General features: G+C 48.8%; 10 non-coding genes across 10 annotated transcripts; all 10 read left to right on the plus strand.

Moving 5' to 3' along the window:
- The first annotated feature begins 2,263 nt into the window (after positions 1-2,263).
- On the plus strand, positions 2,264-2,345 carry TRNAS-GCU (transfer RNA serine (anticodon GCU)). The gene has a single exon. It is a non-coding gene; the product is annotated as a tRNA-Ser (tRNA).
- A 93-nt stretch (positions 2,346-2,438) lies between these two features.
- Positions 2,439-2,522, plus strand: TRNAS-GCU (transfer RNA serine (anticodon GCU)). Its single transcript has one exon. It is a non-coding gene; the product is annotated as a tRNA-Ser (tRNA).
- Positions 2,523-2,615: 93 nt separating this feature from the next.
- Positions 2,616-2,697, plus strand: TRNAS-GCU (transfer RNA serine (anticodon GCU)). The gene has a single exon. It is a non-coding gene; the product is annotated as a tRNA-Ser (tRNA).
- A 10,601-nt stretch (positions 2,698-13,298) lies between these two features.
- TRNAS-GCU (transfer RNA serine (anticodon GCU)) lies at positions 13,299-13,380 on the plus strand. Its single transcript has one exon. It is a non-coding gene; the product is annotated as a tRNA-Ser (tRNA).
- Positions 13,381-13,473: 93 nt separating this feature from the next.
- TRNAS-GCU (transfer RNA serine (anticodon GCU)) lies at positions 13,474-13,555 on the plus strand. The gene has a single exon. It is a non-coding gene; the product is annotated as a tRNA-Ser (tRNA).
- Positions 13,556-13,648: 93 nt separating this feature from the next.
- Positions 13,649-13,729, plus strand: TRNAS-GCU (transfer RNA serine (anticodon GCU)). The gene has a single exon. It is a non-coding gene; the product is annotated as a tRNA-Ser (tRNA).
- A 93-nt stretch (positions 13,730-13,822) lies between these two features.
- On the plus strand, positions 13,823-13,904 carry TRNAS-GCU (transfer RNA serine (anticodon GCU)). Its single transcript has one exon. It is a non-coding gene; the product is annotated as a tRNA-Ser (tRNA).
- A 92-nt stretch (positions 13,905-13,996) lies between these two features.
- On the plus strand, positions 13,997-14,078 carry TRNAS-GCU (transfer RNA serine (anticodon GCU)). Its single transcript has one exon. It is a non-coding gene; the product is annotated as a tRNA-Ser (tRNA).
- A 1,413-nt stretch (positions 14,079-15,491) lies between these two features.
- TRNAS-GCU (transfer RNA serine (anticodon GCU)) lies at positions 15,492-15,573 on the plus strand. Its single transcript has one exon. It is a non-coding gene; the product is annotated as a tRNA-Ser (tRNA).
- A 92-nt stretch (positions 15,574-15,665) lies between these two features.
- TRNAS-GCU (transfer RNA serine (anticodon GCU)) lies at positions 15,666-15,747 on the plus strand. The gene has a single exon. It is a non-coding gene; the product is annotated as a tRNA-Ser (tRNA).
- Positions 15,748-26,597: the final 10,850 nt, after the last annotated feature.

The following is a 26,597-nucleotide window of genomic DNA, read 5'->3' on the forward strand; positions in this document are numbered from 1 at the left end:
ACCGTTTCAGCTTCCCTTTAAAGCCATTTTAGATCATCTGCGGGACCTTAAAGATAGCTACGAAAAAGAATGTCTCACATTGATACCAAAGCTCGATGAAGAAGTTAGGACACGGCTGGAACTACCAATAAGCCTGAGTGAGATAGAGTGCGCAATAGATGAGTTGTCCATCGGTAAAGCACCTGGGCCCGATGGCTTGGGAGCCACTTTCTATAAAACCTTCAAGTTTGCATTGGCCCGTGTTCTTCACGAAGTTAGCGAAGCGTATGAGCGAAAAAGATTGCCCTTGTCTTTCACAACCTCATATATCGTGCTAATTCCGAAGAGTGATGACGAGGAAAAACTTTTGTTGCCAGGGTCATATCGCCCGATAACTCTAGCTAACGTCGACTATAAGATATTCACGAAACCTTTGGCCAAACGACTGCAAAGTGTAATTAAAATATTGGTAGGGCCGCACCAGACTTGTGGCCTTAAAGGCCGCAGTATCACAACAAATGTACACGTGGCTCGAAGTGTGCTTGAGTGTTGCGATGCGATTGGCGACCAAGTCGCGATGATGCAGATCGATTTGGCAAAGTCTTTCGACCTCGTCTCGCACAAGGCTTCGTTCTGCATACTGGAACATGCGAACGTTGGCAACGTCATAACGAAAGGCGTCATGATGGCGTACAGAGAATGCTCAACGCGCATTATTGTTAATGGGGAGCTCACCGATAGCTTTCGCGTGCGCTCGTCTGTGCGGCAAGGATGCCCGCTGTCGCCCCTTCTATTTGCTATGTATCTATGTACCAAACCACTCTGTTTGGCGATTGAAAATGACGAACGCATAGCAGGCTATCCGCTGCAGGCAGCGCACGTAAAAATCTTGGCATATGCCGACGATATCGCGATTTTCTGCACAAACAAAGCGAGCATTAAGGAGGCCACGACTGTCCTTGAAAAGTTTTGCGATTCAACTGGAGCCCAGATAAACTGGGATAAGAGTTACGGCTTCTGGCATGGTAGTTGGAAAGACGCGCCGGAGGCCCTTTATCGACTGATGTGGTCGTCGTTACGAACGCAGTACTTGGGTGTGCCTCTCGGAAGTTACCGTGAACCTGAATCGTACTGGCTCGATCAAGTTTCGAAAGCAAAGGAAAAGGCTGACGGGTGGAGAGGAAAGCAATTGTCAATGTTTTCTAGAGCCACTGTCTGCAACCTCCTTTTAGTGTCTAAGATATGGTACGTTATGAATGTGTTGTGTGCTGCGAGGGTAAGCGTACAAAAAAATCACCGAGTTTTCGCTATTTTCATTTGGGCGTCTACCTGGGAGAGGATGAGTCGAACGAACTTGTTCCTCCCTGTCAAGAAAGGTGGGCTTGGTCTAGCTCATTTGTTTCTGCGACAAGTCGTGTCACGTTTTGTGTTTTTACGGGATCAAAACGATCCTTTTCTCCGAACGGTGATACAGGTACGGCTGTGTAGACAAATACCAGGATTCATTGTTTCGACTGTTCACAACATGCCAGGAGCCGTGACTGGTTACCTGCGTGAAGTGGTATGTTCATATAGGATGTTAAATGTACGTTTTTCACAGCAATACCTGTCAACTGTTACAAAGAAAAAACTATACAGAGATTTCGTGGACACGATGTTCCCTGCACCTTTGTACCGTCTTCCACACCGTGGAGGCCCAGGACAAGACGTCTTAAAGAGAGTGAAAAAAATGCCAATACGGCCGTCAGCTAAATCTTTCTTCTTCAAATTACAAACAAACACACTTCCCGTTAAGACCTGGCTTCATGAAAAGGGTATATTCATCCCCTGGACCACCGACTGCTTATCATGTAAAAAACCGGAAACCATAGAACATGCATTCCTAGACTGCTGGGACGCTATCTTTCACTGGGATGTTCTGCAGAGAACATTGAAAAAACACTTACCCCTGGACACATATGGAATACGCTTCTTACCGATAAAACCGAGGATGTCCCGTATGACCTTATTATTGTCCTGAGCCTCCACGCAATGTGGAAAACTAAACCGCAATTCCAAAACGGAGACATTGTTGTTCGACCGGTTCGGGAAAATTTCATTGAGAGTGTCGCGTGTGTGTGAGATCGTTTCAAAGCGCTGCCTGATCCACCACAATGGATCTCTGTATTTGATGAATTAGCGGTGTTGAAAAGATTTTAGTACCGTGTTGGCCAAAGTGTGGCTCACACGTTTTATCCTTTGTAAACCATGATTTAGAACGTCGCAGTCGGCAATAAAAAAAAACGGCGAGGTGGCCGAGTGGTTAAGGCGATGGACTGCTAATCCATTGGGCTCTGCCCGCGTGGGTTCGAGTCCCACCCTCGTCGAACCTTTTGCGCTTTTTGTCCCTGAAAAATAGGCAGAGATGATGGCGCAGATGTAGGATTGACTGAGATCTTACGAGAGGTACCTGACGTCCGGGCGAGGTGGCCGAGTGGTTAAGGCGATGGACTGCTAATCCATTGGGCCCTGCCCGCGTGGGTTGGAGTCCCACCATCTCGTTGGACTTTTTGCCCTTTTTGTCCCTGAAAAATACGCAGAGTTGATGGCGCAGATGTAGGATTGACTGAGATCTTACGAGAGGTACCTGACGTCCGGGCGAGGTGGCCGAGTGGTTAAGGCGATGGACTGCTAATCCGTTGGGCTCTGCCCGCGTGGGTTCGAGTCCCACCCTCGTCGGACTTTTTGCGCTTTTTGTCCCGGAAAAATACGCAGAGTTGATGGCGCAGATGTAGGATTGACTGAGATCTTACGAGATGTACCTGACGTCCGGGCGAGGTGGCCGTCATTCCACTTCCGTCTGTCGAAGAGCGAACGTGGTTATCATGTGCTCCGATGGGGCGTTGTTTGCGGCAATGAATAGCCGCGGTAACAGGAATACGGCGCCTGCCGAACATGATGATTACGATGTCATCTTGCCTACATTGCGTACAGGTCGTACAGTTTCGAATACCATTTTTTTCATGCCGATATTCGGGCCAGGCCTTATCGAGTTGAAGACTTCAGGGATACGTTGGACCGTCTGGCATTCCTCCCTGAGGTGCTAGCCTTGGGGGCGTACCAGATGAGTCACGTATGGGCCGTCACCTTCAAGAATGCGGAAGGCGTGAGGAAGGCTCTGACCATCGGTGAATTGAAGGTGAAGGGTCGTCGCTGCGTTGTAGTTGACCCGGCGAATCAAGCCTTGCGCCTGAAGTTGCACTGGCTGCTTTTTAATGTTCCCGATGAAGATGTACGTGCTGCATTTGCCATGTTAGGGACGGTAACAGATGTCCTGAAAGAAAAGTGGCGTGCGAATGGCATCCACGATAAGAGTACGAGGACGCGGACGGTGAGCATTAAGCTCCTTGCAGGCGTCAAGGTTGACGACCTCCCACATCAGCTTCGAGTTGGTGCGGAACTGGCGTTGATAATTGCGCCAGGAAGAACACCATGCTTGCGGCGTCACACCGCGGGACATATACGACGCGACTGCCGTGTCCCTCAATGTGCTCGGTGCCGTCGTTTTGGGCATGACGAGAGTTCGTGTGTAAAGACGTACGCAAGTGCAACAGGACCAGTTGGAAAAACTGACGCAGCAGAGCTCGTCATGGACGAAGCCGACGCGGAAGAAGCTGCAGGAACTTCGTGTCAAGTGACTCAAAAGGAGATGCGACCAGCAGACACGCCCTCGTATCCGCAAGAAAACGAGCAGCAAGGAGACCATAGCCTTATAGAAAAGCCCGACGTCAGGGAAGTGCCTGAAAAGACAAGTGTGAGCGCAGAATACGGTGAACCTTCAAAGGACCCAGCGAGCCAACGCACAGAAAGCATGGACGTCACGGTACAATCCACCGGAGGCGCAGTCGGCAAACGAGCTAGGACGCGAAGCCACAACGGTCGAGGCGGACAGACAAGACGTCGTTGGATCTGTGGAACCACCAACGAAAACGGTGGTGACTCGACGCGCGTCATTGAAGCCGAAGCCCAACGTTCCACCAGACAGAAAAGCAGTGTTGAAACCGTCAACGTAGCCGCGAGCTTTGACGCTCTGCGGTTCCTTAGGGACTACGTCGACGCACATCAACCATCGAATAAGGACAATGATTGGAGCCTTCTGCCGTGCAACCCAAGCCGAAGCTCGAGAATGCTGGCATCGGGAATAGGTTTGCGTCTTGGAAATAAGCTGGCGGGTTTTCTGGTGTGCCTGCGCTCACGAGGTATGCACCATGGCATATATGTAATTTTGATATATGGCGAGAAATCTCAGCACAGCACTAAAAATTGCGACTATCAATGTTCGAGGCTTAAATGCTAGAAAGAAACAATACCAGCTAAGTCGCCTTTTCTTGCGAGAACGACTTGGACGTAGTAGCTGTACAAGAGACGAAAATAGATAGCGAGGAACAAACTGACCGCATGGTGTTGCCTTTCCGACCAAGGTACGATGTTTGTGTTTCTCATGCTTTCGGCATGTCAGGTGGATGTGCCATTTTCATTAGAAGCAATTTAGGAATAGTTGTTGAGACCGTGCTTGTGTGCCAAAGTGGTAGATTTGTTTTAGTGGATTTTCTTATGTCCGAGTCTTGCTGGCGAATAATCTGCCTATATGCGCCGAACGCCGAAAATGAACGTGACGTGTTTTTTGAACGGCTCGAGCAGTACCTGATATGTGAAAGAGGAATAATTATGCTTGGAGATTTTAATTGTGTTGGCTTAGCAGCTGATCGAGTGAAAAATGTCCCACTAAGGGATAAGAGTGCCTCACGCTTGATTGCAATGGTGCAAGATCATAATCTAGAAGATATAGGAAATATATTAACTAATGGGACGCAGCCAGTCTTTACACACTACCAGCGTGCGAGCCACGCGAGACTGGATAGGGTATACGTTTAATTGCATTTAGTAGCGGCGTGCCATAGTTATGCCGTTAAACATCTGTCATTCCGCGACCATTGTTTGGTGTCAGTCACAATTGGGACGCATAAAGAGGCCTCGCGCTTTAATTGGAAAATGTGGCTATTTAATGACAAGCTGTTGCATAATAAATCATTTGTAGAGTGTGTAAAGGAAGAGTTCGAACAGCTATTGGCGAGACATGATGACGGGATAAAACAGTGGGAGCTTTTTAAAAAAAGAAATAAAGATTTGTGCAATTGAAAAAGCGAGGGTAATGAAATACGAAGAAAGGAAAAAGCAGAAAGAAATACAAAGAGAATTGGATTTTATGTACAGAGCGGAAGTCGATAGGCCTGGAACATTCACAAAGCAGATCAATGAACTTAAAAGCCAACTGGAGCTTATCGACGAAGATAAGTACAGAGGAGCGGTTGTCCGAGCAAGAGCCGAAAAGCTATGGCCCGGCGAAACGCCCACAAAGCGAGCCTTTGCAGATGAAAAGGCTTACACTAGGCAAAACGTAATACGGAAAATAAGTTATAAGAATGAAGTCACTGACGAACAAGCAAAAATAGAGAGAGTGTTTTTAGAGCACTATAGCGAACTATTTCGAAGAAGTTGCGATGTCCCGGAAGAGTTCGAACGAGAGTTCCTTACTAGCATGACAAAACTAGATGATGTTGACCGCGAATGCCTGGAAGAACCGATCAGCCAGAAAGAAGTTGAAGAGGCCATTGACGATTTAGCTCGAGGGAAGTCTCCTGGACCTGGCGGGTTGGGAGCGGCCTTCTATAAGGCCTTCGAAAAAGATGTGAGCGTTCTCTTGCATCAGGTAATTGCTGAAGCATATAAACGAAGATATGCACCCGCGTCCTTTGGCCGGTCGCATATAGTGCTCATTTCCAAAACGGTAGACCCAGGGAAATTGCTGTCAGTTGGGTCTTACCGCCCAATAGCATTGACTAACGTTGATTATAAAATATTTACTGAAATCTTGGCAAAGAGGTTACAGCGAGTTATCACACGAATTGTAGGACCACATCAGACATGCGGAATCAAAGGTAGATCAATCTACACAAATATTCATGTTGCACGAACCATTCTAGAATGTTGCGATGCGTCAGGCGAGCATGTAGCAATGCTGCAGCTTGACCTACAAAAAGCGTTTGATCGTGTATCCCACAATATCCTTTTCGCAGGTATTGATTATGTAATCGTTGGTTTGGTGCTTTTAGATGGAGTTAGAATGTGTTATGCTAACTGTACCGCTAATCTTATAATAAGTAAGGATGTAAGTGAGAGCTTTCACGTACGCTCAAGTATGGGCCAGGGGTGCCCTTTAAGTCCTTTATTATTTGCGTTATACCTTGAGCCATTGTGCAGAAAAATTATTTACAACAACAGTATTACAGGTTTTCGTTTGCAGTCAGCGGAAGTAAAACTGCTAACATATGCGGATGATATTGCTTTGTTCGGTAGCGATAAGGAAAGTGTCACGACAGCGGTAGCGGACGTTTTATCGTTTTGTAAAATTACGGATAGCGTCATAAACATTGATAAGTGCCCAGGAATGTGGCATGGAACATGGGAAAACACCCCACCTATTTTTGTGAATGTGAAGTGGACCGTTGCGCCGACGAAGTATCTTGGGGTGCCGCTTGAGCACTACAAGGAGACTGCGGGATTCTGGGAAGACGAAACAAAGAAAGTGCAAGAAAAAACAGTTAAATGGGGTGGCCGTAGTCTTTCAATGTTTGCCCGCGCGACGGTCTGTAATTTATTCGCCGTTGCAGAAGTGTGCTATGTATTGCAAGCATTGCATTGCATTGCAAGTATTGCATGACTAGATTGCATGTGCAACGTTTGCGTAGGGTACTGGCAGTTTATGTATGGGGGTCAAAGTGGGAGCGGATGTGCCATGGCAATGCGTTTCATAATTTTTCTGCTCCGTGTTCGTGAATGATTTTGCAGCATTTTCTTGCGAATTGTGGCCTAATTTTTATACCAGTCGATCCGTGAAGATACCAGGATTCCGTAGACTCCTCATTTTCAGGTGGGATACTCCATTTCCCTGTGCTACGGACATTTTCCTGTGCTGCGAACGTTTTTGTGAATCGCCTACGCCGCCCCCGCGCGTGCACGCCGGGCGCCGGATGCGCGGCGCGCACTCGAGCGAGCTCCGTATCACCGATCAAGTTTCTCTGCCCCAGCAACGAGCATGGACCTCGAAGTGGCCGCCGCGACGGGCTGGCGAACAACTCGCCTTCGCCAACCGGCGAAGCTGAGGGACGACTCTTCACCCTAAACTGACTCCACCCAAACCTCAAGCACTCGTTCTCGTTCCAAGACCAGGCCACCAGTCAAAGCACAAGTTCTCAAGGCTGGACGCATGCCTCCGCTACCTTCCAACCAAATCAAGATTATCATTCGCCCCAAGGGAGCCCTCAACATCGCCAAAATTGGTAGTCCTACCGTGACTACAGCCGTTCTCCAAGCCGCACAGCTCAGCCCAGCTGATATTCAACAAGACACGGTGTGCCCCAACACCCAATAAAACATTGTCGTTGTCAGTACGCCAAGTCTGCAGAACGCCGACCGGTATGTCTGCATAAAATCCATTCAAGTCAATGGGGTCACGCACGATGTTAACGCGTATGAGACGGCCGCCGAGGACACCACGAAGGGAGTCATCCGCGGAATCCCCCTCTCCGATACCCCACAGCAAGTCAACGCCAATATCATCAATACTCGCAACCCCCTCGCGCTAGCCGCAAAACGCATTGGAATGACAACCACCGTTGTTATCGCCTTCAGTGGCCCCGACGTGCCATATCTGGTCCGTTACGGAGCTACCTTAATCCCATGCTCATTATTCCGCAAGCAAATAGAAATTTGCTACCAATGCGGCCGCCTCGGACGCCGCATGGATGTCTGCCCTTTTCCCAATAACAAGATCTGCAGAGGTTGCGGAGTCCGCAACCCACCTCCCGATCACACTTGTAACCCCAAATGCTCCCTGTGCGGCGGCCCTCATCTTACAGCGGACAAATCGTGTACGGCTCGCTACAAGACACCATACGTTATTCGCAAGCGCATTGGGGAACGCCGAGCTGCAATACAAGCCACCCGTCAAGAAAGCGACTTCCCGCCCTTGAACTCCAGGCCCCGCTCCAGATCCCGGACTCCATCACGCTCGAGGCAACATTGTTCCCGGACACCTTCACGTTCGAGGCAGCGCCGTTCCCGATCCAGATCTACTTCTGCCCCACCCGCCAAGTCTCCTACTAACAAGGTGAGCTTCGCAGAAGCCCTTAAGGGCGCCTCGCGAGAGGGTCGCAACACACCTTCTCCACAGTCCACGAACACCAATGATAACGCAGAAATAGCTCACCTCAAAAAAGAAAATGCCATTATGCGCGACCTAATTCACAAGCTCTCGCAAGAGGTTCGCGATCTTAAACAATCCAAGACACCCGCCTCTACACCACCCGCCGAAGCGTCCCACTCCTCTAGCCACGACGCTCCACTGACACCAGCCCCCAAAAAGCCGGCCCTCCAAGAGGAAGCCACGCGCCAAGTGCGCTCAGAGGTTAAGGACATGCTAGTCGCACTTCAAAACACGATGACCACACTCCAGAACGCAGTCGAATCCATGCAACACGCCGTTCTCGCACTGGCACAGCGCGTCACAAACATTGAAACCCACCTACAAGCTCTCCCCATGCCCGCTCCTCCTACCCTCCAAACCCCAGCACTGCCCCTGACGGCATCCCCCAATCCCCATCATGGCCCACACTAACAGAAATACACTTATCTGGCAGTGGAACTGCCGAGGCTATCTCCGCAAACAGCCAGTCATCCGTCAACACCTTCGTACCGTCACCCGGCAACCGGACGTCATCATGATTCAGGAAACCCATATCGATTCGGTCACCCTCCCAGGTTACCAACCTTTCATCCCGCCACATGCTTCTCGCCGCCTCTGCACTTTCGTCCACAAGAGAATCACCGCCATCGAACACAATCTCCACGACCGAAACATCGAACACCTTCTCGTTGAACTTATCCCCACCAGGAGACGTAAGGAAAGTATTTTTCTCCTTAACGTGTACAGCCATCCCTCTGCCAAAGTTCGAAGCCGTTTTCTCACCCTCTTCAAGAAGGCCGTTAACGTAGCTGGCACCAACCCCCTCGTTATCGGTGGAGACTTCAACCTCCCCCACACGGTATGGGGATATGGCTATTCGACGACGGCGGCTCAAAACCTCTGGAAAGACTCCCAAGACCTCGGCCTCACTTTCATTACAGACCCCACGTTCCCCGCACGCCTCGGTAGCTCCACTTCCCGCGACACGACCCCCGACCTGACATTTACCAAGAACGTCACCAACGCCTAATGGAGCAACACACAACATGATCTCGGTAGTGACCATTGCATCATTGTCATACTTATCCCTCGGATGGCTGCAGTTACTGCCAAACCCCGTGAGTTCACTTGGGTTGACTGGGATGCATTTCGCAAGCATCGATCCGCTGACCAGCACGCGGAACGCATAGCGGACATTGATGCATGGACCCGAAATCTCCACTCCGATACCAATGCAGCCACGCACACCGTTACCACCGACGCCCCCGTCGAGCGCATGGACAGTAGACTGGCCCACCTCCTCGCGGCTAAAACATCCATCCTATCCCGCTGGAAAGGGCAACGTCTCAACACGCGCCTCCGCGCTAAAATAGCCCTCCTTAATAAGGAAATCGAAGCCCATTGCCTCACTCTGAGACGTCAGCAGTGGACTGAACTGTGCAATACTGCTGACGGACAGATCCATTGTCCCTCTTCTTGGAAGCTTCTCAAACACCTCCTCGATAGTCAAGCCACCCGCTCTTCCCAACAAGATCGCCTCACTAAACTTCTCTATACAGAAAGGAAGAAACAGGGCCGCGCCCAAGTATTAGACTACCTCACCAACAAGTATCTCCCCGTGGGCCCAGTGCAATCTCACGGCTCCTACACCGGGGCCCCCAACCCCCCACTGGACGAAGACTTTAGTGTCGCTGAGATCCAAGCCGCCCTGCATAAATTAAACAGCCGTTCTGCCCCTGGGCCCGATGGGGTCACTAACAAAGCCCTCCGTAATCTGGATGATGCCTCCGTCACCCACCTGACAGATTATATCAATGACTGCTGGCGTAATGGTGCCATTCCGCCGGCCTGGAAAACAGCAAAGGTCATCCTTATTCCGAAACCTGGCAAACCTTCTAGCCTCGATCATCTTCGCCCCATCTCACTAACCTCATGCGTGGGAAAGGTTATGGAGCATGCCTTCCTCACGCGAATTAACACCCATCTGGAAGACACTGCAGCGTATTCTCACTCTGTCATTGGCTTCCGGGCCCACCTGTCGACCCAAGACGTCATGGTACAACTTAAGCACCATATACTAGAAGATAGAACACGTACTACTAAAGCTATACTCGGCCTCGACCTCGAAAAAGCATTTGACAGCATAGCCCATTCCACCATTCTTGACCGCATCTCACGCCTCGGTGCGCGCGCTTATAATTACGTCAGAGACTTTCTGTCTAATCGCACGGCCTTCCTTTCGGTGGGGGATCTCCGCTCCGACGCCCAGACTTTGGGCAGCGCGGGAACTCCCCAGGGCTCCGTTATCTCCCCAATGCTTTTTAATCTTGTCATGATCGATCTTGCCAAGGAGTTGCAGCAAGTGGACGGTGTCACCCATCACCATATACGCTGACGATATAACCATCTGGGCCCACAAAGGCAGTGACGGCGAAATAGAAACGGCACTACAATCCGCCATTGAAACAGTCGAGACCTATATCCAAGGCACGGGGCTTCGCTGCTCCCCTGCGAAGTCCGAACTCCTTCTCTACAGGCCTACTCTCCGTGGCCGCCGTCCAAAATACTCCACCGCTAAACGCCATTACGAAGACATTGCGCTTCATCTCATGGATGGCAGCCCCATACCCCTCGTCACCAATATCCGTGTGCTCGGCTTGCTCATAGAGGCGAACGGAGCGAATGGCATGGCCCTCGTCAAAATCAAGATGAATACAGCCAACACCATGAGACTTTTGAAGCGGGTCTCCAACCGCCGTGGGGGTATGAAAGAGGAGAATCTGCTCCGATTAATCCAGTCATTCGTAATTTGCCACATCACCTACGTTGCTGCGTACCTAAACTGGTACAAGGCTGAACAAACCAAGATCAACATCCTTATACGCGGTGTCTATAAACAAGCCCTCGGCCTCCCCGGTTGCACCAGCACTGACCTCCTCCTTCAACTAGGCGTCCACAACACACTGGACGAGCTCATCGAGGCCCAATGTCGCTCTCACCTGGAGAGACTCACTCTCACAGCGACGGGTCGCCATATCCTCACCTCGCACGGTATCACCTACCACCATCAACACGGCCATAACCACCAGATCCCCTCCACCATACGAGCTTGGATTCACGCCGATCCTATCCCCAAAAACATGCACCCCGAATACAACCACGCACGTCGCACAGCACGTGCCACGGTTCTCACCAAATCCCTTACTCGCCACGACGGTGTGAGTTTCGTCGACGCCGCCGAATAACCCCACGGTACCCGCTTTGCAGCCGTCACCACGCGTGAATGCTCTCTCCACCATGCTATCAGCCTAGTAACCCCACACGCTGAGGAAACTGAAGAAGTGGCCATCGCGCTCGCCACACTGGACCCAACATGCCATACCATCGTCTCTGACTCCCGCTCCGCCGTTATCAACTATATCAACGGCCGTATTTCACACCAAGCCTTGCGCATCTTGCAACAAGCGCCCCGCTCAACCGACCATCAGGTTACACTCGTCTGGTTCCCGGCTCATGTAGGCACCGTCCACCCGCACCTCCCCAACCTCAACGAGGTTACCCACTCCCTAGCGCGAGGCCTAGTTAACCGCGCGGGAGAAGGGGAGGCTGCCCCCACCGGTAGGGATCGCCTGACAGGCTACAATGATCTTGTGAAGTCCTTCTACTTAGAGCGTAGAACCTTCCCCGGCCCACACAACAAACTATCCCGAGCGCAGGCTACAACTTTCCGCCTGCTACAAACCAATACTTACCCCTCGTTACAACTCTATAACAAGATCTACCCAGACATTTACCCCAATCCCACGTGCCATATCTGCAAGACACAGCCAGCCACACTTCCACACATGCTTTGGGACTGTACACACCAATACCCCGACACTAACCCCACGACCCTCTCGTCGAGATGGCACGCTGCCCTGCGTAGCCCCAACCTTGACGACCAACTCTGGGCGACCCAGCAGGCCTACGAGGCGGCGAGGAGGCAACACCTCGACGTCCCCACGTGGGAGGCCTAGGCCCAGCCACCATCTATTGCTGGTTTCAATAAAGTTTATTCAGTCGGTCAAAGTGGGAGCGAACCAGTCTAACAAATCTATTTCGATCCGTCAAAACAGGAGTGCTCGGACTGGCACATCTGTTCGTGAAACATATAGTGTTTCGTTTTGCGTTTCTTAGAGACCAAGAAGACCCATTCCTCATTAATGTGATGCAACTGAGACTAGGTACGGCTCTTCCTGAATTCATTATATCTAGTTGTGTAGTAAACAGTCGCCCTATGAGCGGATTTCTGAAAGAAGTGATATGGGCATTTCGGTTTCTGAAGGTGTGCTTTTCAACGGAATACCTCAGTCACGTTCCTAAAAAAACGTCTGTATAAAAATTTAATTGATGTAGTACTGCCAGTACCGCTGTACAGATCGATGTTCAGTTTAGGTACTGAAAGAAATGTGCTGAAAAGGGTAAAACTTATGCCTGTCAGGCCATCGGCAAAGTCTTTCTTTTTTCAACTACATTCCAATACACTACCAGTAAAATCGTGGCTTCAGGAAAGAGGTATTTTTATTCCCTGCTCTCTATACTGTTTAATATGCCATCAGCAAGAAACAATTGAACACATATTCATAGACTGCTGGGGCGCCTTGTTTCACTGGGATGTCCTGCAGCGAACTATAGAGAAAGACTTGCCGATAACACCCTATGGCATCCGTTTCCTCCCAACGGAAAACGAAGGAGGAGTGCCTTACGACATGTTTATGTTATTAGGGTAGCACAGCCTGTGGCGCACGCGCATGGCCGTTAGACATGCGGATGTACATGCTCGAAGTACTGAATATTTTATTGAAAGTGTCTGTTACATAAAAGAAGTATACGATGCTCAAAATGAAAAACCAGAATGGGTTAGATTATTGAATGAGCTTGCTAAACTTAGGCGTTTTTAAAGCCACGTGCACACGAAAGACTGGTGGCACTTTTACCATTTGTAAAGTGTGTATATTTTGTATGTACCATGAAAACAGTAATAAAGAAAAAAAGGGGCGCGGTGGCCGAGTGTTTAAGGCGAAGGACTGCTAATCCATTGGGCTCTGCCCGCGTGGGTTCGAGTCCCACCCTCGTCGAACTTTTTGCGCATTTTGTCCCTGAAAAATACGCCGAGTTGATGGCGCAGATGTAGGATTGACTGAGATCTTACGAGAGGTACCTGACGTCCGGGCGAGGTGGCCGAGTGGTTAAGGCGATGGACTGCTAATCCATTGGGCTCTGCCCGCGTGGGTTCGAGTCCCACCCTCGTCGAACTTTCTGCGCATTTTGTTCCTAAAAAATACACAGAGTTGATGGCGCAGCTGTAGGATTGACTGAGATCTTACGAGAGGTACCTGACATACGGGCGAGGTGGCCGAGTGGTTAAGGCGATGGACTGCTGATCCTTGGGCTCTGCCTGCGTGGGTTCGAGTCCCACCCTCGTCGAACTTTTTGCGCTTTTTGTCGCTGAAAAATAGGCTGAGTTGATGGCGCAGATGTAGGATTGAATGAGATCTTACGAGAGGCACACGACGTCCGGGCGAGGTGGCCGAGTGGTTAAGGCGATGGACTGCTAATCCATTGGGCTCTGCCCGCGTGGGTTCGAGTCCCATCCTCGTCGAACTTTTTGCGCATTTTGTCCCTGAAAATACGCTGAGTTGATGGCGCAGATGTAGGATTGACTGAGATCTTACGAGAAGTACCTGACGTCCGGGCGAGGTGGCCGAGTGGTCAAGGCGATGGACTGCTAATCCATTGGGCTCTGCCCGCGTGGGTTCAAGTCCCACCCTCGTCGAACTTTTTGCGCTTTTTGTCGCTGAAAAATAGGCTGAGTTGATGGCGCAGATGTAGGATTGAATGAGGTCTTACGAGAGGCACATGACGTCCGGGCGAGGTTTCGAAAAAAGTGTTGGGATATGGCATGGAAGCTGGGACGCGACACCCACAAAATTCGCCGGTATGCAGTGGACTACAGTGCCTCCACTGTATCTAGGAGTGCCCCTTGAGCACTATCGGGACTCGACACAGTTGTGGACCGGCCAAATAGAATCAATGAAAGAAAAGATAAAAGGATGGCAGGGCCGGGGATTGTCAGTGTTTGCACGTGCTTCAGCTTGCAATATATTTTTAATTGCCAAAGTTTGGTACATACTGCAAGTAATGTTCATGTCCCGTGTAAACGTTCAAAAAACGCATCGAGTGTTTGCTACCTTCATCTGGAACTCCACTTGGGAGCGATCCAGTCGAACAAATCTTTTTCGCACAGTTCGAAATGGGGGCCTTGGGCTCTCACACTTGTTCATTAGACAGATCGTATCGCGGTTCATCTTCCTGCGAGATGAAAGAAATGTTTTCCTCCGTACGGTCATTCAGGCGAAAATGGCAACAGAACTGCCTGAATTTGTTGTGTCCACATCTAGTGCTATCACTAGAGCGACTGGGTACTATCGTGAAGTCGTTGCATCTTTTAGAATACTCTGCGCACGTTTTTCGCTGGAGTACTTGTGCTCAGTGAGAAGAAAGAAACTGTACGCAGATTTAGTTGACAGTATGTTACCTATCCCACTGTATAGGAGTGTTTATTGTGGAGGCCCAGGAAAAGATGTGCTGAAACGAGTCAAAAGGATGCCTGTAAGACCTGCTGCGAAAACTTTCTTTTTCCACCTACACACGAACACCCTCCCCGTTAAAGTATGGCTAGAACAGAAAGGAATATTCGTACCCTGGACTACCGATTGCCGGCTGTGTAAAAAGCCTGAAACAATTGAACACGCCTTCATTGAGTGTTGGGACGCTGTCTTTCACTGGGACATCTTGCAGCGCACTCTTAAAAAAGAACTCCCCATAAACCCCTATGGAATTCGGTTCCTTTGAGTTGAAAGCGATGACGGGCCACCGTTCGACATGTTCATGTTGCTGGGTCTCCACAGTTTGTGGAAAACAAGAATGGCTGTACGTCATGCTGATGTGAATGTGTGCTCTGCGCGAGAGAACTTCATTGAAAGTATGTCACTATTACGAGAAGTGTATCGTGCACAAAGCGAAACCCCAGACTGGGTTAGCATCCTTGATGAGCTGGTGTGCCTCAAGAAATTTTAGCGACCATCCCACCTGATGTGATGTGGGTGCACTGTGTATATGGATTTGTTTTTTTTTGTGTGTTAATGTCTAAGCAGGCAATAAAGAAAAAAAAAAAAAAAAACGTCCGGGCGAGGTGGCCGAGTGGTTAAGGCGATGGACTGCTAATCCATTGGGCTCTGCCCGCGTGGGTTCGAGTCCCATCCTCGTCGAACTTTTTGCGCATTTTGTCCCTGAAAATACGCTGAGTTGATGGCGCAGATGTAGGATTGACTGAGATCTTACGAGAGGTACCTGACATCCGGGCGAGGTGGCCGAGTGGTTAAGGCGATGGACTGCTAATCCATTGGGCTCTGCCCGCGTGGGTTCGAGTCCCACCCTCGTCGAACTTTTTGCGCTTTTTGTCGCTGAAAAGTAGGCTGAGTTGATGGCGCAGATGTACGATTGACTGAGATCTTACGAGAGGTACCTGACGTCCGGGCGAGGCGGCCGACATTCTGCTTCCGGCAGCCGAGCTGTACGGACGTGTGAATCATGGGCTCTGAAGGAGCGGCTTTTGCGGCCACTGGCCGCGGTAACAGGCTTATCGACGATAACGAGCAAGCGAGCTACCAGATTATTTTGCCACCACTGCCCAAAGAACCTGTCGTGAAAAACACCGTGTTCTTGCATGGCGACGTGCGAGCAAGGCCCTATAGGGTCGATGACTTCCGAGATGCAGTCGTCCCGACTGGATTGCTGCAGTTGGTCATTCATGGCCCTTGGAGCCTACCAGATCAATCACCTATGTGCAGTCACCTTCTGGAGTGACGAGGCAACGAAAAGGATGCTGGCGTTGAAAGAGCTCAACGTGAAGGGGCGTCGCTGCATAATCGTCGACCCTCAAGGCCAACAGGTACGCCTCCGCCTTCATTGGCTGCTGTATTGGGTGGCGGACGAAGATATAAAGGCAGCGCTAGCAGCCTTTGGGAAGGTCGCGAAAGTGACGAGAGAACGTTGGCGTGTCAGAGGAGTAGGCGACAAGGCCTCAACGTCACGGACCGTTCTGTCGAAGTTGAATAGCGGGATGAAAGTCGATGACCTCCCGCACCAAATCCGAGTTGCCGGTGAACTGGCCCTTGTCGTAGCGCCTGGACGGCCGATGCAGTGCCCAGGATGCAAGGGTGTCGGACACATCCGTCGCGAGTGCAAGGTATCGCGTTGCGCTCGATGTCGAAACTTTGGGCACTCAGAAGATCAATGCATACGCACGTACGCTGCAGCTGTGGGGCCACCAGCGAACGAGGTCGTCGCGCAGATGAGGATGGATGCCCCTGAAGCCGAGGACGCTGCCAAGGGGCCTGGGGACAAGGAGAGCGCCAAAAATGCGGAGGCGACATCGAAGGCAGCGAAAGATACGGAAGATGTATTTGTTATCCTCGAAAAGAAAGATGGGACGACAACGGGTCCTGCGGAAGAGCGGGAAAAAAGCTAGGAAAACTGCCTTGTAGTTCATGAAGCCGCATGCGAGACAGAAGGTGGGGATCCGCCTCCAAGCAGCTACCCTATGGATACGAGCGGCAACGCTACCTTTAAGAGGCCGCTAGACGCTACCGACGGAAAAACAGCTGCAAAGAACCATGCCGACGGGCCACCTGCAAAGACAACTTTGACGAGAAGGAGCAGCTTCAAGCCCTCTCCAAACATTCATCGGGATAGGAAGGCCGGCGACAAGCCACAGCCGTCCGCGGACCACACCAGACCACCGGACGGTCCCGGAGGCGTCTAGCCGCTGGCTAGACGTTGTGGTGAGCATCGTGCTCCGGGCCTGTCTCACTTTGCCGTATTAGCAATGGCAACCAACCCAACGCTTAGCTTAGCCACGCTAAACGTGAGAGGTCTGGCCGCCAAGCGTAAACAAAGCCAAGTGTACCGGATGATGGTGGACCAAGACCTCGACGTTCTGGCCGTGCAAGAGACAAAGGTTGAAGGGGGGGAGGAGACCTGTGGCACGGTGCTAAGGTTTACGTCTTTGTATTACGCGGTAGTGAGCCATGCTAAAGGTTAATCGGCGGTGTTATTTTATTTAATAGGAAACTGCCCGTTTTATCTATCGAAAATTATTTTCATGCCTTTCAGGCAGATTAGTGTACGTTGACATTACTGTTGGTAATGATTCGTGGCGTATTCTGTGTGTATATGCACCCAATATTTGTGAAGAGCGCGCTCTGTTTTTTTTTCATCCTTAAGGACGCACATTTGCATGAACAGAAAACTGATAATTCTGGGGGATTTTTATTGTGTACTCCGAGATCGGGACAGAACAGGCCGAAGAACAAATGACATAGGCTGCCATGTCCTTACTGAATTATTAGCCGAGTTCGACCTAGACGACGTGGCTGACTGTCTGGTTGGAACACGCGAGGTTCATTATACACACTTCCAGGGCAATAGTCACGCTCGTCTAGACAGAATGTACGTGTCACTAGACGTAATACTCCTGTGTAACAGCTACGGTGTCACGCCTCTTTCATTCACTGATCACTGTTTGGTCAAGACATATGTTGGACGCAAAGCAAAACACCCCACTTTCACGTGGGAGATGTGGAAAATGAATTCCAAATTTTTAAATGACGAGCTTTTTCTAAGGAATTCACAGGAACACCTGAAAGAAGTTGAAAATAACAACGTGGTGCGCGTCACCGAAAGGTGGGATAACCTTAAACAACGATATAAACTAGCCGCCATCGATCGCTCCTGCAAAATAAAGTACGAAGAAAGAGTTAAAGAGAAAGAACTAAGGGTGGTGTTGGAAAAGTTAACGGGCTTAGAGTGCAGCCAACCGGGTGCACACAATGACGATCTGCGTAGCATCAAATCGAGATTGGAGCTATGCGATGAAGAGCGATATCGGGGAGCGATTCTACGAGCAAGGGCAGAGGCATCGACAGCTGATGAGGCTCCAAGTAAAAGTGCGCTCGGTCTTGAAAAGAGGCATCCACGGCGTAACCACGTAGATGTACTTGAAGTAGATAATCACGAAATAACCGACTGTGAGGACTTAGCACAAGTGTCTTTCCAGCACTTTCAATAGCTTTTTGCATCGAATCCTGTTGACGTAGATGCCTTTAGAGCAACGTTTGTGGGACGCATGCTGCAACTCGGCTATGACACGAAGAACAGACTAGAGGCACCGATATCAGCACATGAAGTGGAAAAGGCCGTTGATAATTTAAAAGATGGAAAATCGCCTGGTCCGGATGGCCTTTGCGCCGCTTTTTATAAACAGTTTAAATCAGACTTGTCGCCTCTTCTCGCTGACGTCTTTAACGAAGCGTATGAAGTAAACGCATTGCCATATTCTTTCGGGGAAGCACACACTGTGCTCATCCCTAAGACCGACGAGCCTACGAAACTAAAACATGTAACGTCGTACAGACCAATATCACTTACCAACCATGATTACAAAGTATTCATGAAGATAATCGCTGGCAGGTTACAGTCAGTAATGGAAATCATAGTAGGTCGGCACCAAACATGTGCCATCAAAGGACGTGCCATTACCACAAAAATACAAATAAGGAGATCAATTCTATAATGTTGCGACGCCTTAAGGTCGCGAGTTGCAATTCTCCAACTTGATTTGGAGAAAGCTTTTGAATGTGTTGCTCATGTTATTTTAATTTTAATTCTAAAGCATATGAATGTCGGGTCCATAATTACTGACGGGGTGGCCATGACGTACCGGAACGGCAGTACTAAGCTTATAATTAACAAGTCACTGGGGGCCCCGATTAGCATTCAACGTTCCGTTCGTCAAGGCTGCCAGGAACTGCACTCTTGTTCTGTATTTATCTAGAGAGGTTGTGTTTGGCAGTGATTGAGAATAAATGTATTCATGGGTTTACGATGCAAGCATCAGAAGTGAAACAGCTGGCCTATGCTCATGACGTAGCCCTGTGTAGCAAAGACAACGAGAGCGTTTCGCAAACGATAAATGTTGTCAAAAATTTTGGTGAAATCACTGGAAGTAAAGTAAACTAGAGCAAGTTCCACGGTATTTGGCATGGGGAGTGGCGTAACACCCCCGCTATCTTTGCGAATGTCACGTGGTCGACAACACCAGCAAAATACTAGGGTGTGCAACTTGAAGCTTATAAAGAGAGCGATGAATACTGGCAGTACGAGCTTAAAAGGGTTAACGAGAAGGCTGAGGCGTGGAAAGCCAAACACCTTTCAGTATTTGCCAGGGCTACTATCTGCAACTTGTTTTTCGTGGCTAAGCTATGGTACGTTATGGAATTCATTTTTTGTAACAGAGCCAATATACAGAAATTGCACAGAGTTTTTGCAGTGTTTTTGTGGGGGTCTGGATGGGAGAGATGCAGCCGAAACAATCTGTTCAGACGGGTGAAAGATGGAGGGATAGGGCGGGCCCACCTGTTTGTGAGGCAGTTAGTTGTACGATTCTTTCACTTCAGAAACAATGATGATCCATTTCTTCAAACAGTCTGCTAGGTTAGGCTAGCGCATTTGTTACCCGAGTTTATTATATGCTTCAAAGTGTACCGGGGGCAGTGTTCGGTTTTTATAAGGAAATTGTGCTGAGTGTTCGATTCCTTGCTGTACGGTTTTCCAAAGAATATTTGTTTACGGTCACAAGGAAAAGACTGCGCAATGATCTATTGGACAGCCTTTTCCCCCAGCTCGGTACCGAACCACATACAGTCGAGGCCCATGCCAGAATGTTTTGAAACGTGTTAAAAAAATGCAGGTACCGCCTGGAATGAAAACTTTCTTTTTCAAACTACACACAGGTACACTCTCAGTTGCAACGTTTTTAGAAGAAAGGGGCTTTTACATGCCCTGGGGCTCACATTGCTTCATGAGCAAACAACCAGAAACAATAGACCATGTTTTCATACACTGCTGGGCGGGAGTTTTCTTTTGGGATGTTCTACAGTGAAGAATAAAGGAAGAATTTCCTCTTGATCCACATGGCATACGGTATCTACCGATAGATGACGAGGACGGAACACCTGTTGATCAGATAATGTTAACTGGCCTCTACTGTATATGGGGAGCCCACATGGCTGGCTTCTATTGCGAACCCGATGCAAGACCAGCCCGTGTTTTCTTTGGAGAAGAAATAACACGCTTTCTTGATGTGCTTGCTACACATGAGTGTCCACCGCCTTGGATGACCAGGATAGAACCCCTGGCTAATCTTAAAGAATTTTAAACAACGCCAGCTCACATATAACAGGCGGCTTTTACTTAATAATTTTTCTTAACGGATGAGAAGTTCATCTGTCTGTGTATATATGTTCCTTATGCTGTACTTCCTATGTACTGCTCATTACCGGCAGTAATGAAAAAAAAGGGCGAGGTGGCCGAGTGGTGGGATTACACTTCCGGCCGCGAAAGCCTACGGACGTGTTTTTCATGTGCTCCAACAGGGCGGTGTTAGCAGCCCAGTTTAGCCGCGGAAACAGGGACGACATGGAAGACAGCCAGGACTACCAAGTGCTCCTGCCTCATTTGCCAAAAGGTCGTATTGTTTTGAATGCACTTTTTTTGCTCGGTGACCTACGAGCAAGGCCGTACAGAGTTGAAGACTACCGGGATGCCCTTGGACGTTTGGAACTGATGCCTGAGGTTGACGCCTTAGGAGCATTTCAGATGAATCGTGTGTGGGCTCTTGCGTTCAAGAGGCATGAAAGCATGAAGAAGTTGTTGACTGCGGGGAATATTACTGTGAAAGGCAGAAAATGTCTGGTAGTAGACCCGAACAACCAAGATGTCCGAGTGAAAATCCACTGGGTCCTCCCTAATGTGACGAACGACGACATACGTGTGGCCTTTGAGCCATACGGCGAGGTTATGGAAACGACAAAGGAGCGCTGGCGTGTCCTTGGCATTTCTGAAAAAGGTACGACAACGCGCGTGCTGAACCTCAAGCTGAAGGCCGGGGTTACGACTGAAGATATTCCATATCAAGTACGTGTGGCTGGGGAGCCTGCTCTCGTAGCTACTCCAGGCAAGGCGCCACTTTGCTTGCGCTGCCAGGGTAAAGGGCATATCCGCCGCGACTGCCGGATTCCGTGATGCTCACGGTGCCGACGATTCGGCCATGACGAAAGCGAGTGCGTGCCCACGTACGCAAATATAACGGGCCACAGAAAGGACGCTGACATATTGGATAATATCATGGACGAGGCTGAAGCTGAAGAAGCAGCTGCCACGGTGACGAAGGAACAAAAACCTGTGGAAACGCCTCCGGCAGCGGTACAACAACGTGAGCCAGCTATTGAAACAATAACGTGTGAAAAAAATCTGGCCGGTGCAAACAGTGACGACGTGCACAACAAAATGAATGGAAAATGTCATCAAGGGAAACCTTCTAGTGAAACTATGGTGACGTCGCCAAATGAAACACCGACAGTGCAGTGTCAAACGATGGAAGGTGTTGTAGAGGCGTCGGCAAAGCGCATGCACAGCGACAGTGTCGGCGAACCGGACCATCTGGGTGGTGCAGGTGGCGGGGCGCCGCCTTTGAAACCGGCGTTCACGAGACGAACGTCATTAAAGCCGAAACCAAACATTCCTCCTGATAGACGCCCGGTGGATAAACCGCCGAAATAAAGGCGGGGATCCGCTTCCCCTTGGTGAGTGAGCAAGATGGCACCGAATAAGCGACGCCGCCTAGACGATGCTGTCCCGTCCAGCTACCGAACTTCGGTTGAGGAAGCAGGCGATGGGCAGCGAGTTCATCCTGACCCACTACTGCCACAACAGAGTGAAGACTCCACTGCATCCTTGACTTCTGGGGTAAACACTGCCCGATCCGAGTATGGTATGATATGGTATGGTATGATGAACTTTATTTAATGTCCTGAAGATCAACCCTTAGGTTGACGCAGGCGGCTCCCACGTCGGGACAGTAAGGTTTAACTTTACCGCCGTATCATGGGCCTTCTGGACGGCCTGTACTTGATCGAAAAGACCTCCACTGTGTAGGACTCGCTGCCACCAGTCTCTCTCCTTGTCACAGTCTGTGAAAGTCACAGGACACTGCCAAAGCATGTGATCCAGAGTAATGATGCCATTACACTTCTCGCAATTGATTGGTATCTCTCTTTCAGGATATATCTTGTTAATAAAGTTTGGACTTGGATAAGTTCCTGTTTGCAACAATCTCAGAGTCACCGCTTGAGCTCTATTGAGCTTAGCGTGTGGCACTGGGAATTCCCTTCTGTTGATGTAATAATGCCTCGTGATTTCATTATATGTTAGTAATTGGTCCCTGTTCTCCTCCAGTGCTCTTCACAAATTAAGGACGAAAAACTTGCTCTTCCCTTACGTGTTGCCACTTTGAATGTACGGGGATTGGCGACTAAGAAACGGCAAAATCAACTTAATCGACTTTTTCTGGAAAATAACTTGTACATAGTAGCCGTGCAAGAGACGAAGATAGAAAGTGAGGAGCAGACGGATCGAATGGTGGGAACTTTTCGAAGGCACTTCAATGTTTGTGTTAGCCATGCTATAGGCACCTCTGGGGGTTGTGCAGTTTATATAAGGAACAACGTGGGCATTGAAGGTGAAAAAGTAGTTGCGTCAGAGGCGGGATGGTTGCTTGTTGTTGACTTTTCGTACTGCGCAAGGCAATGGCGTGTTATCTGTATATATGCGCCAAACATCGATTATGAGCGTGTTGTTTTGTTTGAAGACTTAGAACAATTTTTAAAAAGTGATAAATAGTTAATTGTGCTTGGTGATTTTAATTGTGTATGTTTGGCTGAAGATCGAGCCAAGAACACCCCTGTACGAGATAAAGGTCGCGAGTGCTTGTTTCACTGCTCCAGGAATATTATTTAGAAGACCTCGGTTATTTATTGTTAAGAGGAAGTAGCCCTATCTATACCCATTACCAGCGCGGAAGCTGTGCTAGGCTGGATAGAATCTATGTCACAGTTGACCTTGCAAGGGATTGTGGCCACTATGAAGTGAAACATGTGTCTTTCAGCGACCATAGCCTTGTCATGACTACACTAGGAAGCAACCTCAGAAAAAGCCATTTTGATTGGGCTTTGTGGAAGTTCAACGTGAAACTTTTGCAAGATGAAAAATTTATGGAATGTGTAACAAAAAGACTTAAACAAATGACATCCAAAGGGCCACACGGGTGGGTAGCTGAGTGGGAAAACTTTAAGAACGACGTCAAGATTATTGCGATTGAAAGGCGAACCATTATTAGTCAAAAGCAAAAGTGTAATGAAAAAGAACTCCAGTGCCAACTCGATTTTCTTATATGTATGAAAAGCGGCAATCCCGGCATGTATATAAAAGCAATTCGCGATGTGAAAAGCAAACTAGAAGTAATTGCAACGGAAAAGTACAGAGCAGCAGCGATAAGGGCACGAGCCGAAAAGATATGGTTGGGTGAAACGCCCAACAAGCGAGCGATGTGTGACGAAAGAAAATACGCGGCTCAAAACGAAATACGACAGATCAACTACCGTAACGAACAGACATCAGACAGGAGTAAAATTGAGCAGGCAATTTGTCGAACATTACAGCGAATTATTTGCGAATAAAAAAGGCGATAGAACTAGGCTGAGAACCGAGGTTATTAATCTAATGCCTAAGCTCGATGAAGAATGTAAGGCGCGATTACAACAGCCAATAAGTATAGAGGAAGTGAAAAGTGCCATAAAAGAATTAACTCCAGGAAAAACACCTGGGCCGGGCGGAATAGGAGCAGCCTTTTACAAAATATTCATTGAAGAAATCAGCCCAATTTTGCATAACGTTATTAGCAAAGCCTATGAGGAAAAACGGCTACCGCCTTCCTTCCGCGCTGCCCATATTGTTTTGATACCGAAGACAGATGATCCAACTAGACTGTTATCAGTAGGGGCCTATCGCCCAACAACTCTTACAAATGTGGGCTATAAGATCTATACCAAAGTTTTAGCTAAACGTTTGCAAAGCGTTATTATGCTTCTCGTTGGACTGCACCAGACGTGTGGAATAAAAGGACGTTCGATATGTACAAATGTGCATGTAGGCCGCAGCGTTCTGGAATGTTGTGATGCCATCTCGGGACGAGTTGCTATGTTACAAGTCGATCTCGCCAAGGCTTTCGACCGTGTCGCACACGATGTTCTTTTCTCTGTGCTTGAACATGTCAATATTGGCAAAGTGTTATTAGAAGGTTTAAACATGGCTTATAATGATTGTACTGTACGCATCATAGTTAACAAGAACCTCACCCAGAGTATTGACGTCCGGTCATCTATAAAACAAGGATGTGCGTTGTAATCGTTGCTTTTCGCTCTTTATCTTGAACCCTTCTGCCTCAGTCTTATTATTAATGAAAAAGTACATGGTTTCAGGCTTCAGACGCATCATGTGAAAATCCTTGCCTACGCTGATGATGTAGGAATCTTTTGCACTGACCGCAATAGCATAGAAGAAGCCATAAGCGTCACCAAAGATTTTTGCAAACAGACAGGTTCCGCGATAAACTGGGAAGAAAGTGTCGGTTTCTGGCACGGAATATGAGACTTTAAACCAGAAAGATTTGCGACCATCACGTGGGCAAGAAGTCCTTCTACGTATTTAGGCGTGCCTCTCGAGCAATATAAACAAACTGCAGATTACTGGGATGACCTGACGCCAAGGGTGAAGGAAAAAATTGGAGGGTGGCAAGGCCGCGAATTATCGATGTTTGCTAGGGCCAGTGCGTGCAATGTTTTTTTGATTGCCAAAGTGTGGTATGTGTTGCAGTTTTTGTCAATGTCACGCGTCAACGTGCAGAAAGTGCACCGAATATTTGCGGTTTTTATTTGGGGCTCCAACTGGGAGAGAATCAGCCGCACTAATCTGTTTCGCCCAGTGAAAGACGGAGGCCTCGGCCTTTCTCATCAGTTCATCCGACAAATTGTGTCGTGTTTTATATTCCTGCGGGACACGAGAGACCCGTTTTTGAGAGCGATGATGCAAATGCGCCTTAAGAATGTATTGCCCGAATTTGTTGTGTCTAGTGTGGCTGCAATCGACTGTGGTGTAAAAGGTTACTTCAGGGAATTAGTCACGTCGTTTAGGATACTTAAAGCACGCTTCTCATTCGAGTACCTGAGCCTTGTACCGAGAAAGAAACCATATAAAGATTTAATCGATGTAATGATGCCAGTACCATTATACAGATCGCCAAACATTGCAGGCCCAGGGCAAGATGTATAAAAAAGAGTTCGAAAAATGACTGTTAGAGCAGCTGTTAAAACATTCTTTTTCAAATTACACACAAACACACTCCCTGTAAAAACATGGCTTGATGAAAAGGAAATATTTGTACCGTGGACAACAAACTGCCTTTTGTGCAAGAAACCAGAAATAATCGAATACACGTTCATTGATTGTTTGGATCTAGTCTTTTTTTGGGATGTTTTGCAACGAACCCTGAAGAAAGAGTTACCAATAACACCACACGGAATTCGATATCTCTCAGTACAGAATGAAAACAGCTTCCCCTATGACATGATCATGATACTGGGGCTACATAGCCTTTGGATCACAAGAATGGGAGTCAGGCACGCAGACGCCAAGGCAAAGTAAGCCAGAGAAAACTTTATAAGAGAGCATAACCTACATGCGCGAGGTATATAGTACTTTAACCGAGCCACCAGATTGGATTTGGGTACTTGATGAGTTGGTACGAATGAAAAATTTTTAATTAACCACACTGGTCAAGCAGACCAAGGTGGGTTTTATGTATGTACATGCCTTTTCTGAATAAAAGTTAAAAAAAGCGAGTAGGCCGAGTCATTCTGCTTCCGGCAGACGAGCTGAGCGGTCAGCAGAGTCATGGGCTCCAGTGGAGCAGCGACAGCGGCCACTTTTGGCCGCGGAAACAGGCTCACCGATGATAAGGATTATGCGTTTATTTTGCCGCAACTGCCTAAAGGACAAGTGGTGATTAACACCGTGTTCTTGCACGGTGATGTACGTGCGAGACCGTACAAGGTGGAAGATTTCAGGGACGCCCTTCTGCCGACGGGACTGCTTCCGGACGTGGTATGCATAGGGGCGTACCAAATCAACCACGTCTGAGCAGTGACCCTCTGCGATGCGAACGCAACGAAAAGGCTGCTTGCCCTCAAGGAACTGCAAGTAAAGGGACGACGGTGCCTCATCGTTGACCCGCAGGACCAGCAGGTGAAGATTAGACTTCACTGGTTGCTGTATGGCG

The sequence above is a fragment of the Dermacentor variabilis genome, chromosome 1, assembly GCF_050947875.1.
Source record: "Dermacentor variabilis isolate Ectoservices chromosome 1, ASM5094787v1, whole genome shotgun sequence".
Lineage (NCBI taxonomy): Eukaryota > Metazoa > Arthropoda > Arachnida > Ixodida > Ixodidae > Dermacentor > Dermacentor variabilis.